Below are 14680 nucleotides of genomic sequence, written 5' to 3' on the forward strand. Positions count from 1 at the left end.
CCATTCACTGCCCTCTCTTCTCTTTCCATCCAGTGTCCGCCCTCTCTCTCTCTCTGTCCCATATGGCCTCTCTCCATCTCCTCCTTCCTTTTGCCTTGGTCTGGCATACCTTCCTCCTTCCCTCCAAGCCATTCTCTCCCCCTCTGCTCCCTTTCCTCATTTAACTACTTCATTGGTCAGCAGCAGCATTCACAATTCATTGCTGTTGCTGGCTTCAGGTCTTTCTCTCTGGCCGGCCCTGTCTTCATGAAAACAGGAAGTAGGCAGGACCGGCCAGAGAGGAAGGCCTGAAGCCGGCAACAGCAGCGAATTGTAAACGCTGCTGCTGCCTGAAGCACCCGAGGCAGACGCTTCTCTCCCCTCCCAGCCCAACCCCCGCTGACTCTGCGACCCTCCTAGCAAGATGACTTTAATATCAAACCTCCCTCCAGCGTTGGCAGCCGCAGCACGCTAAACAGGCTGCTTCGGCTTTCTTCTGCCGTTGAGTCTCTCTGTTGCGTCATTGATGACGTCATCAGTGACGCAGCAGAGGGGCTCAACTGCAGGAGAAAGCCCGAAGCAGCCTGTTTAGCGTGCTGCGGCTGCCAACGCTGGAGGGATGTTTGTACCGGTGCAGAAGCGATATGTCTCTCCCCCTCCAGTACCTGTGCAGCACTTTGCTGCGGCGCATCCTCCCATCGTGAGTGGGCCAACCGTCGAACGTGTGTGCTATTACCCGGATGGGGAGGTGTTATAAGAATGTTGCTTGCGATGTGATTGGCTCGATTCGGCTTGGTAATGCTGCTGCTCTGAAGAAGAATCCTGTGTTTGGAGCAGGTTATGTGAGTAGGAATTTCCCTTCAAGGCAGTGGCAGAGTCATGGGGGAGGGGGGCTCAAGGGATAAAGTTTCCCTCCAAAATTGGGTGACGGGTCAAAAGCGCGCGAGACAAAGGCGCGCCCGCGCTGGTTTTTCGGTGCACTTTTGTCTCGCGCGCTTTTGACCCCGTCACCCAATTTTGGAGGGGAACTTCATTCCTTGAGCCCCCCCCTCCCCCAAGTGGCTTGCAGAGTGTTTCTTCTAAAGTTCCAAGTGGCAGTGGAGGCTTATCTCTCGCTCCCCGGCTGCATGGGTTGTAGCATAGCCATAGACTCGAGAGAGGAGCCACCGCCACCGCTGTAAGGGAGCCGGGTGAACATACAAATAATCCGTGAAGGGAAAGGGAGCCAGAGCCGTCAAGAGCACACATCATGTTAGTCACGGACCTACAGTGTAAGGGAGCTGGGTGAACGTAGAAATAACCCGTGAAGGGAAAGGGAGCCAGAGCCTGCAAGACCGCACATCACCTTAGCCACGGACCTACGGATCACGGATCAGGGATTACAGATCACGCAACTCTGATTGCGCATGCGCGGCTAGCGTTTTATTATATAGGATATAAAGAACATTACAAATAGTAGCAATGCTTCCGAAAGGGAAACATAAACGAAGAAAAAAACACAAGCCAAGTATATTAAAGTGCAACAAAATGGATGCATGCTGCCAAACGAGATCAAATGCATACATAGTCATTACAATATTAGTATAAGTCATAAAATGAATACCAGTTAGATGAGATATAAATTTAAGTAGGAAAGTGGATGAAAAATTTATAAAAAACATAAAACTCAATAAAACTGTTGAACTAAAAAAAATAAAAGAGCATAAACTTTGAAGATCTCTCATATTTTATTTTGTATATTTCTTATGTTTTTTTTAACTTTAATTTGTCATTTTATTTAACTTATTTAAAATTAAAAGAATACATTTTAAAAAACAAATGGACAAGTAAACTAAAACAGTGGTTCCCAACCCTGTCCTGGAGGAACACCAGGCCAATTGGGTTTTCAGGCTAGCCCTAGTGAATATGCATGAAGCAAATTTGCATGCCTATCACTTCCATCATATGCAAATCTCTCTCATGCATATTCATTAGGGCTAGCCTGAAAACCCGATTGGCCTGGTGTTCCTCCAGGACAGGGTTGGGAATCACTGAACTAAAGGGCCCTTTTACTAGTGTGGTGATGATGTTTTGCACTTTACAAAAAAAAATCAACTTCACAAATACTATGAACACTTTAGGAGGGGGAAGTCATGTGACTGATTCCGGAATGGATGCATGATCGAGCTGCTCCCATTGGTAAATTCTGTTTATCATTTATCAGCTGATGTAAGCTTCTAATTGAGTTTCAGTTACTTACTTTGCATCTTTATGATGCATGAAAAACGTTAATGAATTTTGTACTCACTTCTATACTGCTTTTGTGATTAAAGTGAGATATTTCCCTCTTGATTTTGTTTTGAAAGTTAGACCCATGAAAAATACAAATAAATAGTTTTTGGTTTACTGGATGGTAGATTCTCTGAATATTGTCCCAGAGGAAATGATGGGGAAGGGAGCAATGTATGGTTGAGAAGAGGGTAAAGAATAAAGAAATTGAATTGAAAATATTCATTAACATTATAATTTTTCATACATCCACAAACTAAAAAGGTTTATAGATTATTTCACACATCAGATTGCAACATTTCATATGTTATCTATGGGACTCATTTTCAAAAAAAAAAGATAGACGTCCAAAAGATAGAATAAACCAGCACTTGGATGTCTTACTAGTCAAAACGTCCAAGTATGCATTTTCAAAACTGCCTTTCTAGATGTCTTTCTGGTTGTTTTATCACCAGTGTGTCTAAATCTTAAGAGGCTGTACTGTAATGACATTTTGTATTTTAACAGCTGGATTAATCTACCATTCCAATCCAAAAGTAGGATTACTCACCCTGACCCCTCTTTGGGAAAGGTACAACATGATATTCTGTCTGATCATCAGTACAGTGAATATAAAAACAATGGTTGACAAGTCAAATCCTCTATCTGCACTATAATTAATTCCATATCAATTTACATTGATAATAAAATTTCTTAAATGAAACCCAGCAAGACATTTAGGCAAGGTTGATGTCTTTTCTAGACTAATTAATATTTTAAAATGCAAATTTAGGCACTGTTAATGGCCTAGGTAAGATACTTTGGAGCTAATTAAAGCTTAGATCTTTTAAAAGATATGTGTTAGTCTAGACGAGAAATTACTTCAACCCAGCTATTTTGTTAGTTATTTGAACAAATTCTGTGATGATACAATGTAGTAATGACAGATTTTCCTTTTCTGATTAAGGGGTCTTTTGACAAAGCTGTGGTAGAAAGTGGCTTTAGTGCATCTTTATGCGGGTCTTTCCCACGCGCTAAGGCCATTTTTATTACAGCCGGAAAAAAAAGTCTATTTCCCATTTTCCAAATTAATGGCCATGAGTCAGTGTTGCTCTTATCACACGGCCATTAACACAATTGTGTGCATCAGTCCTTATTTCCACCTCTTTTGTAGGCAGTAAGGGCCCGACTCTATAAGTGGTGCCTAACTCGGCAGGCGCCTAGAAAAGCAGCACCTACCACATGTCAACCAAAGTTAGGCGAGTGGCAAAACAGGAGACACATCCCTTCTCGCACCGGAGAAAGAAGAAAAGATATCAAAGGTGACCTCTGGGTTCCAACAATTTTATTAATTCAAATATAGAATTTTTATATAAGCTCACAAAATTATATTTTTATGTTTTCTTATGTGTGTGAACATGTATGCTTTTATTGCTGTTTATTTATGTGTTAATATAATTATAATTTTTTGGTACTTTAGACTCTTGATGCAGGCCGTTTAGGCTGAAACATGGATGTGTCAAGTCTATATTTGAATTAATAAAACTGTTGGAACCCAGAGGTCACCTTCGCTCTCTTTTCTTCAATTAAAGTTAGGTCCCATTTGTAGAATCACACCTAGTGGCACCTCAATTGACTTAGGGGCCAGTATATTAAGCCAAGGTTTTCTTGACCTAAAATACTGATGCCTAAGGTTGGTGCTTACTGGTGCTAACTCAATCCATGCCAAAACTCCACCCTGAATCTGCCCCTAACTACTTGCCAGTAGACACCTTGGTGTAGGCACCTTCTTTGAAGAAGTAGATGCTTACTAAATTACGCACGTACCGGCAAATTCATTTTTCAATCATCTTTAAATTGGTTTTTAATGGTGCTTTCAATTATCAATGCTAATTAAGCCAATTAAAAAAATTAGTTAGGCGCCTAGATTGACTCTGTGCACTCACCTAGGTGCCTAACCATAGGTATCTTTAATAGAATCCGGGCCTATGGTCTCAAGTATTAATGCTGTACTAATTAGGGCCAATTAGAGCAGAAATGCCTACTCTTCCCCAGACAAAAAATTAAACAATTTATGTTTGCATGTGGGTAGCGTATGCAGATATGAAATGTACTGTAGGACACCTCAGTGCGTCCTTGAGTAAGCCCTTTTGAAGCTGCAGTAAGTACGAGGGTTCTTCAAAATGTTTCCGCACTTTTTTTTCATGGGAAATGGTTGGGGGCAGGAGAAGTGACAAGAGGATGTGTTAGTAGGACACTAGGAAAAATGTATTGCAAAACAGGGTGATTATGTGGAAAAGTGATATAATTTGCTTTTGAGATATTAAAGGCTCCTTTTACGAAGCCGCGGTAGCTGAAAAACTACCGCCTGCTCAAGAGGAGGCGTTAGCGGCTAGTGCGTCCAGCAGTTTAACATGCGCTATTACGTGCGTTAAACCGCTAACGTGGCTTTGTAAAAGGAGCCCTATATAATGTTTAAAAAAGATCCCTTGTATATGTTAGTGTTTAAGGAAAGACTCCTAGGAAAATTAATTTTGACCTCCTTATAAGTATGGAAAATTCTTTTGTATATTTTTTCATTAAAGAAATCAAATGATGCCCATAATTTTTTTTTTTTTTTTTAAATCTGTTAGTCAAGTTTCTAGAATAATCGTAAACTACACTATTATTTTGTTTAGCTGATTGTGAGTGAATGAACCAAAAACAAATATCATTAGTGTCCAGGCGCCTAAGGCCCCTCCCGTTATAGGAGGGGCCTTAGGCGCTTGGACCAATTAGGCCCTGTGGGTTGGGCAGGGGAGGGACGGGCCCGCCTCATTTGGACGGAGGCGGGCCTGCTGGCTGGACGTGCAAGGAGCTGTCAGGTCCAACTTGGAAAGTAAGACTAAGGGGGGTTCCAGGGTTAGGGGTTTGTTGGGGGGGTCCAGCAGGAGGGGTTGGGTACCCTCCTGCTGGCGATCTTAGGTGGATCCATTGGGTGGGCTGGCAGGAGGGATTAAGCACCTTCATGCAGGCGATCTTAGGGGGAAAATGGGGGGGTCCGACAGGAGGAATTGGGCACCCTCCTGCCGGCGATCTTCGGGGGAGCCGTTGGGGGGGGATTGGGCATGTTAAACCTGATTCTGTAACTGGCGTCTGCAACATGGACGTCAGTTACAGAATCGGGTTAACTTTGGGCAGGTGTAGGCCCGATTCTGTATAGGACACCTGGACCAGCGTCCTATACAGAATCCGGGCCTAAATATATACATACAATTAATATCATAAACAGCACTTGCATTCGATCAATGAATACAACAAAATATATTACTCCCCCCCTTCCCTGGCTGTGCAAATCAAATAGGAAATAAAGGCATAATCCAACTAATCAGAGTTAACAAAATTTGTCAATGGATCCCATGTTAATTTAAATAGTTTATCATGACATAATATTTCTGAATTCATTTTTTCATATTTATAACATAAACATAAAGTTTCCCACCAAAAGAAAAAATTGTCTGTCCCAATTTTTCCCGTTCTTGGTAATCATTTGCATGGCTATCCCAGTCATAATGATAGTCTACTTTTATACCTTTCTAATGGAGGGTTAGTTGACAACAATGTCCCACAGATTACCACCTCATAGGACAACGGAATCAAAGATTCCAGTATCAAATTAATTTATCTCCATATTGATTTCCAAAAATTGAGTATCAAGGGACAATAGAACAACAGATGATTCAGTGTCTCTATTTCAAGATGACAGTGCCAGCATCTATTAGACTTTGAATTGTCCAACTTTTGCAAACGAACTGGGGTCAAAAAATTCTATGTAACAAAAAGAACCAGATTTGTCTCATAGATGCTGACGCTGTACATCTCATCCTCCAAGTCCATTGAGAAGCAGAAATCTGCTGCTTTATCTCAATGCTCCAAATGTCTTTAGGCTAGTTTTAGGCTTCTTATTCAAATACTATATTCAGATATTAATTTATACCACTTGGTGCCCTGATGCCCTAGGAAATCTGTCTGGAAACATAGGCCCAGCAAGCTATACTGATTTTTTAAATTTTGCCAATAATGGAACCCTTTCTGAATGGCCTGTTTCAACTGCAACCATTTATAAGCTTGAGACTTTGAGATGTCGAACGATTGTTGCAGTTGTAATAAATTTAGCATTTTCCCATTGGAAATCACATCATCTAAAGTATATATACCTGCCTGCAGCCAATGTTTCCAGAGGATCTTAGACTCGCCGATTTGAATCTTGGAGTTCAACCATAAGGATTGACACATGGATTGTTGTATTGGAATAGATGTTAAATTATTAATGAATATTAATATGTTCCAGGCGGAAAAAAGAATACTATTGTCCTTATATACCGTATTCTGGGCAGCTTGATACTCAAAATGTGGCTCAAACGTAATGGAGACATAAGATGACTCCCTAAGAAAGGGGTGTCCGAACTTGCGTCCCGAGAGCCACATGTGGCCTCATGAAGTATTTTGTGCGGCCTGGTCGAGGGCGATGCAGTGTTGTCCTCTGCTGCCCCCGGGTGTTTACCGTCTTGCTAGTTCCCTCCTCTGTCTTGCTGCAGCGTTTGCGCGTTTGTGTGGCCCCAGAAAAATTATTTTCGGCCAATGCAGCCCAGGGAAGTCAAAAGATTGGATACCCCTGCTCTTAGATCAGTCAATCCGGCAGATTCTACATGAGTTCAGGAAGGATCCAATATATACCCTGATGCAAAATGAAGGCTTGAGGATATCTATAAAAATTTTGAAAATTTCCCCCCCCCCTTGCCAATTGTGAATTTTGTAAAGATACTAAAGCTATTCTAGCAGTTTTACCCAGCCAAATAAATTTGTAAGGATCCTATTATAAAAGGACCCTTGGAAATAAATTGGCAACATACTCATTTGGTAGCAAACTACAGGCAAAATCATCATTTTGATGGTTTGGACTCTCCCCCACCAAGAAAGATGTAATGGGTTCCAATACTCACACATTTCTTTGACTTTCAATAATAAGGATTTTTCATTTACTGTCATTGTGTATTCCAATGTTCTTTGAATCATGATACCCAAATATTTTATACCCTCTTCCTTCCAAAGGAATGGGAATGGATCAAATAAGCCTTTTACACAATGCACATTTAATGGAAGAACCTCTGATTTGCTCCAATTTAATTTGTAACCTGAAAATTTGTAAAATCGATCAATCAATTCCAGTAAATGCGTGATGGTAGATTCAGGATTCCTCAAATGAAGCAAAATATCATCTTTATAGGCCGAAAACTTATAATCTCGACCTGCATATGGAATTCTCTTTATCTCCTTTGCCTGCTGAATGGCTAACAACAAGGGTTCCAACACAAAAGGGACATCCTTATATAACTCCCCTCTTCAAACAAAAACGTTCTGTGAATATATTATTAATATATAATCTGGCAGAAGGGGAACTATACAAGCTTTGAATCACTTGAATAAATCTGGATCCTATTCCAAAGCAATCCATTGCTTGATACATGAAAGTCCATGCTACACAATCAAAGGCCTTCTCTGCATCCAAAGAAACAGAGAAGGCCAGATTGTCCATTGTTTTTGCTAAATTTAGCATATAAAATGCCAATTTGGTATTATTTGAAGAATGTCTTAGAGCAACAAAATCCATTTGGTCCATACCGATCATATAAGGGAAAGCCTTGTTTAATCGTAGAGCCAATAACTTAATAAGGAGTTTTCCATCTGCATTAATTAAAGAAATAGGCCTGTAGTTTGATACCAACATGGGATCTCTATTTGACTTCGGCAAAACAATTGTTAAAGATTCCGCCATAGTACCTAATATACAACCCTTAGTCAGTTGTGATTGATATAAATTTAAAAGATGAGGAAATAGTATAATTTGAAATGATTTGAAAAACTCCACAGTGAATCCATCACTACCCGGAGCGGATCCAACTCTGAGAGACTTCAATGCTCAGCAATTTTTGACCCATGAATTAATCTTAAAAATTATCTTCCTTCAATTTCTTTATTTGAATAAAGCTCAGAAGAATATAAAGCTTTGTAATAATTCAAAAATTGTTTTAAAACATTTCTAATTTGAGTATGAATTTTACCTTTCTCATCTTTAATGGCTGCAATCTTTACTTTTCTTTTTTTGGCTTTAAGATAGCCAATAATCTTCCCACTTTATTTGAATTTCCATAATACAAAGCCTGCTGAGAAAACAAATCTTTCCTAGCAAATTGTGAGGAAATCTCATTATACTTATATTTAGCTTTTAAAAGAGCCTGCTGAGTATTTTGTTCCCATTTTGAGGCCAATTGTGACTCTAAAGTCAAAATAGTTTGTTCCAAACTGGAAAATTCTAATTTTAGCAATTTCCTAATATGCGCCACATATGAAATTCTTTGCCCTTTCATTGTGGCTTTGAAAACATCCCATATAGTTCCAAAGATATTTCCTCCGAGGTGTTGAGTTGAAAATATTTGAATTTCCTCAAGAAAGTTTGAATCTGCAAGCAATGTATTATTAAACTTCCAAACAGGTCTATTAAAATCTTTTTCAGTGAACTGATATTCTATCCAAATTTCAGCATGATCCATCATAAGAATTGGCTTTTGTAACCTGTTGAGTTAAATGATATGAAACAAAAAAATAATCAATTCTTGAAAATGATTTATGAACGTGGGAGCAAAAGGAAAATTCACGAGCATTGAAATGAAAAATCCACCATATATCCTTTAATCCACATGAATATACAAGGTTGTCTAGACCTAATGATTTTAATTGCTTACTAGGTTGTTTATCCAATAATGGATCCATGACAGCATTTAAATCTCTGGCTACAATTAAATTAGACGTAGCCAGTGACAGAATTAATTGTTGGAGGTTTTTTTTAAAGAACTCAGCCTGATTTGAATTAGGAGCATAAATATTAAGAAGCATCAGGGCATCATTTCCTAATGTCATATCAACATGAAGCCATCTACCCATAGGATCAGCTCGAAAATTACCAAATACAGCAGAACCCTTCCCATTAATCAGGATAGCCACACCAGCCTTTTTCCCCGCTGCAGGTGCACAAAAACATTGTTTTACCCACCCACCCCCTTCCAATTTGGCAGCCTCAATAGATGATAAGTGCATTTCTTGTATAAAATAAATGTCTGCCTTCTTTTGTTTCAAGAAATTAAGTATTTTTTTCCTTTTGATGCGATGGTTAAGTCCATTAACGTTTAGTACATATTAATAAATAAACCCTTAATTTCCCCTTAAACAAATAGATATATAATATTTCCACACATATCCAGGACCCAAATCCTAAAATTCCCCCATCCCCATCCCAATCCATCCCAAATTATAACATGAGAGCTTGTATGCAAACTTATAGATCAGCTGACTACCATCCTCTCCCACGCACCCCAATTTGTCCCAAAATTAATCCTCTATATTTCCAATAATAAATATTCAATTTTATTACCAATAAAATTTCCATTTTACAAATTAGTTTAACAGGTAGTAAACAGTTCTTTAATTATTCATTCTGAACAGCACAATTAATCTCTATATATTATATAATACATAATATATATAATACACAATATAGAACCATACATCAATTCATAATATAAACCAATTCATTTATATAAATATGCAGCAATTCTTTTTTTATATATCAGATAAAACCAATTTAATAGAATTAATAAGGCCAACTTCATTTCCCTAGTATTCCTTAAAAAGGAGCAGTAAGTATCTCCATTTCTATAATACAGAGAAAAGCTATTCATGGAAAATTTGCTGTATAAGGAAAACCTATCTCAAAGTAATATGAATGATAACCATAACAGGCAAGCAGATATAAATATCAGTTGAAACAATTGAAAATAATAAATATGAATAAGTTCATTTCTAATAGTCATATAAACTAATATCATTAATATTAATAATAATTTAAATCTATCTCAACTGATATCCCTAGCACCTAAATTAATACTACATTACAGTACATGGATATTGCAGGATAATGAAAAAACTGTATCACTTTATACCTAAAGTCCTGTGATTTTGACTTTTATATGTCTCATTCATCTTCTGAGTCTGTGAGATCATCATCAGTATCTGCTACCAATAGCATGAGCAGCATTTCACCATATCATCCTCGTCATTTCCAAAGAAATGATTGCCCTCTCGCTCCTTGATCAACTCCCAAAGATTATTCTTTCTCTGAGTCTCTCTCTGGTAGGTGTACCTGGATGGGCTGTAATCTGATGGTTCTTTGGCAAGAGCCATTCCAAGAGTGTCAGAAGTGTCACTCTCCATGGGATCTGGCTCCTTCTCTGTCAGACTCTCTCGACTAGGAGAAGGCTCGCCCCTCTGAGACACTTTCACCCCACTTTGTACCACCCTTTCCAGGATTCCTCGCCCTTCTCTGAGGTGCTCCACAGATTTTGGGACCATCCACCTGCTACTGCTACTCTCTGAAAATCTGCAGGGAGATATGGAGGACTTGGTGTCTCTGGGATCTGGAGGGCTCACTTCTTCAATTTCGGGAGTTGAGGTGTGGGTGGGAGAGGAAAAACCACTTTGCGGAGAGGAAGGGACCTGTGGATTTGAACCCTGGACACTGGAGCTGTCTGTGTCCATTCCATTGCTGTTCTGCCAGGTAGAAGTCCCTGTACATTGTACTAAATCACCTCCTGAATGGGAAGTACCCTCCTTGGCTTCCTGTTTCCATTTACAATATTCCAGTAGAGATACCTTTTTCTTCTGTGGTGGGATCTGTGAAGATGCTTTTATCCCCTCACATGTCCTCTCACCACAAGGAGACATGGATCCTTGTGCTGCCTCTTTGAGAAGTCCATGACCAAGTCTACTAAAATATCCCTCAGCTGGAGAATTACAGTACATGCCTCCTTCTGACTGTGAAGGCTTTCGGTCCCCTAGGAGAAGGGACCCCTGCAGTGACCCATCTGCCCGGGGCATTAAATTAAATTTGGTCCAGAAAGCCTGATCAGAGTTTCTTAATGAAATCTGTCCTTCCCCACTGCAACACAAGAAGCCGGGATCTGAGGTGTTGCTGTATGGTAGTGAGGTGCTAGGTGACTGAGCAGCTAGCTCAGTAAATCCGATACTGAGAAGGGTCAGATTTTCCAAGCAGCTGGAAGCATTGGGGTCCATGAGTCCAACCTTTGTTAAATCCAAGTCTGTTTGAAGGCAGGGCTCAAACTGTAATGGAGTATTACAGCAGCTAGCAGCAAGAGAAGGAATTGGAGAAAACATCAGGCCATATCCATTGAAACATTCCTCTTCTCCGGGCAAGGAGGAGCAGGGTGTGGTGAGCGGCGGGCTCAGTGAGCTGGAGGTTGAAGGAATGGGAGGTGGAGGAGTAATGGGAGACAAGGGCCTCAATTACTTGGTTACATTCTGCTCCATTAGATATCGAGACTTCCATTTCTTTAAAGGGGTTGATAAATCTGCACTGTCTTTGCAGATGTTAATAGAGTTGCAGCTCTCATTGCTTTGGTATAATGATTGGATTCTGTTCTCTTCCGGGGTACAAGAGGCCTGAGACATACCTTCATCCAAAGCTTGGTTCATCCATCGCTTTGTACTGGATTCATAGGTCCCATCCACAAGGAAATGCTACCCATGCCGTTCAGGGTTGAGGGGTGATCCAAAGTGGATGTAGTGTTTAGGGGTGGTGCAAATTAAGGGGGAGTGGCTGAGGCCAGACAGCATGTTTAAAGTTGTCGCCAGGATGGTGGGGTGAGTGGTGATACATAGAGGGCACTCCCAGATTCCAGTAAGAGGATTAATCGGTGCAGTCACTGCTCTGGTTGTTGATATTATGGTTGTTGCTGCTGTTACCGAAGTGGCAGAGTGTTGGGCAGCAGTAACACAGGCCAAGACTGCTACAAATCAAACCTCAGCACACTAAAAACATTTTTTGCAGCAGTGCAATCTTTACCTGATTTACTTCCTTAGACTACACCACTTTCCTCAGTTGTTCGTATGATTTTTTTCTTTGTGACTCAAAGAATCCTTATGAAACATCCCAGTAACCATTCACAGTACAGCTTCCTTGTCTTGTGACATTAAAATATTTAAGAACATAAGAATTGCCACTGCTGGGTCAGATCAGTTGTTCATTGTGCGCAGCAGTCCGCTCCCGCGGCGGCCCCTAGACCGTGCCCTAACTGAGACCAGCCCTACTTGCATACATTCCGGTTCAGCAGGAACTTGTCTAACTTTGTCTTGAATCATTGGAGGGTGTTTTCCCCTATAACAACCTCCAGAAGAGCGTTTCAGTTTTCCACTACTCTCTGGGTGAAGAAGAACTTCCTTACGTTTTAAGGAATCTATACCCTTTTAACTTTAGAGAGTATCCTCTTATTCTCCCTACCTTGGAGAGGGTGAAGAACCTGTCTTTATCTTGAATGTTTAAAGTCTCGCCTTAGTGCTGCAATCTCCGATTCCCATTTGCCAACCAAATACCTAGTAAACTTTTGCTGAAGCACTTTCCAAGTCAATAAAAATTGAATTTAATATAAAATTAAATAAAATCATAAATGAAATATATAAAATAAATACACTATAGAAATGAATATATTGTATAAATCAAAAAATCCACAGCACACACTGAAGACTTGGAGCTGGCTTAAGACATTGGATCCTGGTAACTACTGATGAACTCTTCAAGCTTAGCTGGCTCCTCGAAGTGGGAAGTTTCATTGTTAAAGGTTATCTTCATAATTGCTGGATAAAGAAGCCCGTACCAGACTCTCATCTGCCGCAATTGAGGTCTCAGTGACAAAAATTGCTTTCTCCAATTAGCTGTTGCCCTTGCAAAATCAGGTACAATATATATTTTGTGTTCCTGCCATTTAAGTAATTTCAACTGTCTGGCCATGTTCAAAATATCAAATGTCTGCTGAAATCGGAGTAACTTGCAAATGAGAGGCCTTGGACCTTTTTGTCTATTGAGAGCTCTTGATGGAACTCTATGAGTTCTCTCAATTTCTAACGGATTGTTTGAGAGTAAGTGAAAGGATCTTTAGCAACAAATCCTCCAAAAAGGAGATAGGATTTCTTCCTTCCACCCCCTCTAGGAGCCCCAAAATCCTTATGTTATTTCTCTGGCTTCTGTTATTCATATCCTCCAGTTCTTTTGAAAGGTGAGAAATTTCTTTATGTGCAGTTTGAACTGTAGATAAACGGTTTTTCACCTCTGTCACTCTATGTTCTAAGAGGTCCGTTTTATTCTCACATCCCTTTAATTGATGTGAAAATGTATGTACTTCTTCCTGTACCAGGTTCAATTTTGTAGTATTATCCTGAAGCAGGTCTGTAATATTATTTATTTTTTCCATGATTTGCTCAAATTCTGATACTTCCTTTGGAAGGGGAACTTTAGATGGAGTTGGCGGGTCAGGCTTGGCCTGCTTTGCATTTAACCCTGCTGCGAATGCTGCTTCTAACTTTGATTGTCTACCCAAAGCCATTCTTATACCTGGTAAACTTAGTAAGGCAATTTCCCCGTTTTAAAGGAAAAATTTCTCAATTTACACTAAAGAATGAGCTTAATGATGCAGATGGAGGAGGAGCTGTGGAATCAGCCAACTATCTTGTCTGCAGGCAAGCCACGCCCCTTGCATATTCTCTTTTTAAAAATTAATAAAATATCTATGGGAAAAAGAATTGTCTATTGGGAGACCATTGCTACTATTTTGGTTTTTGCCAGGAAACAGGATACTGGGCTATATGGACCCTTGATATGACCTAGTATGGCTATTCTTATGTTCTTAAAATAATGCAGGTGCCAACTTTCCATTATAAAATACACAAAGGGCAATACATATGTATGTGGTTAAACATGAGCCCTTATCTGCATCTGTAGTGTTACCAGACATCCTGATTTACCCAGACATGCCTTCTTTTTAGAGGATTGTCCAGGCATCCAGATGGCTTTTCAAAACCTGGCACTTTGTCTGGGTTTTGAAAAGCTTCCAGCTCAGGACCATGTCAGGAGGGCATCTGCGTACATGCATGTGATGTAATCGCATCACTTCTGCACATGCGCAGATGCCCTCCCGATGTGGCTCTGAGCACGAGGAGAGGTTGGGGTTGAGTGGAACTGGCCGGGGCTGGGTAGGCCTGGGGGTGGGGCCATGTGTCCGGATTTTACAATCGTAAAATCTGGTAACCCTAAGCATGTGTGCCATTCTATAATGGGCACTGAACCTGGAATGTCTGTTATTGAATACCATTCAGTGCCACTGTTCCCTCTAAGCTGAGTGGGAGTCCTTCAACTGCATTGCTGCCAGTGGGGGTTGGTCTTCAATATCCTGTCTTCAATCACTAGAGATAGACAGGTTCCCTAGAGTCCTGCAAAACTTGGCAGTCCCTCACTTTTGAAAATTGAATGAAACAGCACCTCATACTGGCAGGCTTGTAGGTGGAGGACTCC

The 14680-nt window shown here is 40.2% G+C and overlaps 1 pseudogene; it reads right to left on the minus strand.

Moving 5' to 3' along the window:
• Positions 1-10335: 10335 nt before the first annotated feature.
• LOC117364243 lies at positions 10336-13715 on the minus strand (annotated as a pseudogene).
• Between the last annotated feature and the right edge of the window lie 965 nt (positions 13716-14680).

Source organism: Geotrypetes seraphini, chromosome 7 (genome assembly GCF_902459505.1).
Source record: "Geotrypetes seraphini chromosome 7, aGeoSer1.1, whole genome shotgun sequence".
Taxonomy (NCBI): Eukaryota; Metazoa; Chordata; class Amphibia; order Gymnophiona; family Dermophiidae; genus Geotrypetes; species Geotrypetes seraphini.